Source organism: Centroberyx affinis, unplaced genomic scaffold (assembly GCF_046629955.1).
Source record: "Centroberyx affinis isolate AG114_WGS23_722 - 3 ecotype Tasmania unplaced genomic scaffold, CSIRO-AGI_Caff_v1 ptg002100l_1, whole genome shotgun sequence".
NCBI classification, from domain to species: domain Eukaryota; kingdom Metazoa; phylum Chordata; class Actinopteri; order Beryciformes; family Berycidae; genus Centroberyx; species Centroberyx affinis.
In genome coordinates, this window is record NW_027280426.1 from 21,207 (window position 1) to 25,037 (window position 3,831).

Genomic DNA, 3,831 nt, shown 5'->3' on the forward strand with positions numbered 1-3,831 from the left:
AATGCTCCATTAATTTACATTTTAACATCTACCAAGTCACATGAGAGCAAGCTAATGTAAAAGCACATTACAATATAATCCAGAAGATAATTAATGAGAACTAGAGACTGATACAATTCAAATTTTTATTATTCCCACCCCACCCCACAGGTACCATAACGTGTTTGTGTGTGTGTGTGTGTGTGTGTGTGTGTGTGTGTGTGCGTGCGCTAAATGTTATTGAAGTGATGTATCTATTCAAACAGCAGTCACCATTAGTGTGTGGCTACAGGTCTTTATGGTCCAGCTATTAGACAGCAGAGCTGTTTTTAAGTCTTTTGGTGCAAGTCCAAGTCGAGTCTCAAGTCAATCAAGAAAAGTCCAAGTCAAGTCTCAAGTCACTTGAGACAAGTCTCAAGTCAAGTCACAAGTTTTCAGGGTAAGTCTTACTGTAAGTCTTCATAATTGCAAGTCAAGATGCAAGTTTTTCAGGTCTGCAAATGCTGACCCATTATAATGACATGGGATCAGTTCTTGTGTTTTTAAAGTTTTCCTTTCAAAGCTTTTTTTGTTCTATTCTTTTTATTTGATGCGTACCTGGCTAGAACATGACATTAGACAGTGGATAACACCATGATAGCAATGATCCCATGTACAGAGATTATTAGATACAGAGAAGATTATTTTTCCAGCTAGGTTCTAATGCTACTGTCCCTTGCAGTTTGAGGCCTTTTATTTTACAACTTTAATTTTGCCGGTTAATTTGATGCCCACTCACTGTGTTCAGAGGAATCAAACACAAGGCCAGTTCGGGAAGAGGTTGGGATATGATTGGCATGCTTGCTGATTGATGACATGTGTTGTAGCGACTACTATCAATGAAAATAGGCCGCTAAGAGGCTAAGTAGGCTCTTTACTGTGACGCGTTCAAACAAAATCATACTTAAGTCCGGATGCGTTTGAGACTGTTTATTGAACAGAAACTAAAGCATAACGTGACGGTCAACAGAAAATATCGGAGCCCTACTCACCCTCTTTGTTAGACTCCCGCCATACAAGTGAACAGGTAAATAAATGTGAAACCACACCCATGTGTCAATTACCGGAAGTGATAGTAACCAAAAAGAGCATGCGCAGCCTTGATAAATAATAAACACATAAATACCCATTTTGGCTCCTACAATACCGGCCCCTAATTATTATATCTCAAAATAATAATTACACAATTATAAACAACAATCAAACACAGTATATTTCAATATTATGTAGATCTTCTTTCTTCATTATTCAGATGGCAAGAGTTCGTTATCACAGTCTTAAAAGAGCGATCTTTACCACCGCTCTGGATAAGTAAAGTCTGTAGTCTGTAGAATGTGTGCAGTGGGCAAGGGGCAAGGTCAAAAAACAACAAATAAAGTCAGTTTGGACTTGTCAAAGATCCTCTGCCTCCAGTAGAAGGCAGACTTTGTTGATGGGTCTGTTCAGAAAGCCGGTCTTGGTCTTGATCCGAACATGACGTACAAGTCCCTTTTTGTCCGGAATGGTCTCAACAATTTTTCCAGTTAGCCAGGAGTTTCGAGGCGCTGAATCATCCATGATGATCACGATGTCTCCTGGTGTGAAGTTGCGTCTGATGTTAGACCATTTTTGTCGTTCCTGAAGTTGGGGTAAATATTCTTTAATCCATCTTTTCCAGAATAAATCCGACATATACTGAACTTGCCTCCACCTGCGGCGAGCGTATATGTCTTCCTTCAGAAACTGTCCTGGTGGCAGGGATGGCGTAGTCTTAAGAAGTAGAAGGTGGTTCGGGGTAAGTGCTTCAAGGTCATTTGGATCTGTAGAAGCCTTGGTGATTGGACGACTGTTGAGGATAGCCTCAGCTTCACATAAAACTGTGTGGAGACCCTCCTCGTCAAGACTTTGCACATTGAGGGTGGAATTGAGAATCTTTCGCACTGATCTAATTAATCTTTCCCATACACCTCCATGGTGTGAGCCAGCAGGGGGATGGAAGATCCAATTGATTCCTTTCTGGAGCAGTGTGTTATGGATCTGACCTTGATTCCAGCTTTCAATCGCCTCCTTCAACTCACGCTGAGCTCCCACAAAATTGGTGCCATTGTCAGATCGTAGTTCTTTCACTTGACCACGTCTGGCTGTAAAACGCCGAAGGGCATTGATGAAGGAGTCTGTGTCAAGTGATGATGCCACTTCGATGTGAATTGCTCTTACAGCTAAACAAGTGAAAATAACACCATAGCGCTTCACAACACTCCTTCCACGCTTCACTCCAAAGGGTCCAAAATAATCGACTCCAACATATGTGAAGGGAGGTTCGTCAGGAGAGACTCTATCCAGGGGCAAATCTGCCATCTGCTGTTGTCCAGGAGTAGCATTTATACGCCGACAAACAACACATTTCGACACAATTCTTCTGATTGACACAGTGGCACCAGGAATCCAATATTTTTGGCGTAGTTTGGACAATATATGGTTGCGACCACCATGACCCACATCTTCATGAACATGTCGAAGAATCAGATCAGAAATGTGAAAATCTTTGGCCAGTATGACAGGATGTTTCATCTCTTCTGGCATTGCTGCTCTGCTAAGTCGCCCACCAACTCTTAATACATCATTTTTCAGAATGGGGTTGAGTTTATGAATGTGGCTAGTCCTCTTAACGTTCATTCCTTTCCTCAGACTTGAGATTTCATCTGCAAATCTCTTCTTCTGGCAAAAGCAGATTATCTCCGTCTCCGCATTAGCCAGCTCTTCAACTGTGAGACCACTGTTTTCCTGAGTCTCAAGATTTCCTGTCTCCTTTTGTGGCAGATCTCTCTGATGGATGTTATCTGGATGAAGCTGAGCGAGAACACCACTTGCTTGTTTCCTCTTTCTGCTATGATACAGAAGCAGTTGTTTAAGTCTGAGCATCCATGCTACTGCCCTTCTCAAACGAGTCCAGGATGAGAAGTAATGGATTAAGCGGGTTATTGGATCCACTTCTTCAGACATTATCTGAGCAGCATTTACAGTTATGCTCCTGACTTCAGAGTCCTTTGGTGAGATTTTTTCCAATCCATCAGGATTTTGAGGCCATTCTTCCTGAGGCCAAAGAAGAAACTGAGGCCCGGACATCCATATTTCTTTCTTTAGAAAAGATTTGACTGTCAAACCTCGAGAAGCCATGTCTGCTGGATTGTTAACTGTGTTAACATATTTCCACTGTAATGCATGTGATACTTTGGCAATTTCAGAAACTCTGTTGGCCACAAAAGTTCGGAACCTTGTGGTCTTATTGTTGATGTATTTGAGCACAGAGGTGCTATCGGTCCAAAATATGGAGTCTGCTAGTTCCATCTGCAGCTCTTTTCTCCACATTGTGTCCATTCTGCTCGCCATGGTAGCAGCAGTCAACTCCATTCGAGGGATGGTGGCTGGCTTTAATGGAGCCACTCTTGCCTTTCCCATCACAAATCCACAATGTGCCTGGCCATGGTTGTTATGCAGTAACAAGTAACTAACAGTTCCGTAACCATCCTCACATGCATCAGCAAAATGATGTAGTTGAGCAGATGTCACCGTTCCAAAGTTTGTGGGTATGAAGCATCTGTCAACCTTGAAGCCTTCCAGCTTATGAAGTTCCTGAATCCAACTCATCCATTCCTGTACAATGGAGTCTGGTACCGTATCATCCCAACCAAGCTTTTTCCTACACAAATCTTGCAGGATCTTCTTGGCAGTCAGGACTACTGGTGCCAATATTCCTAGGGGATCATATACCGAACTGACTGTTGAAAGAATCCCCCTTCTTGTGAGTGGTCGGTCTTTCAAGATGATTTTGAA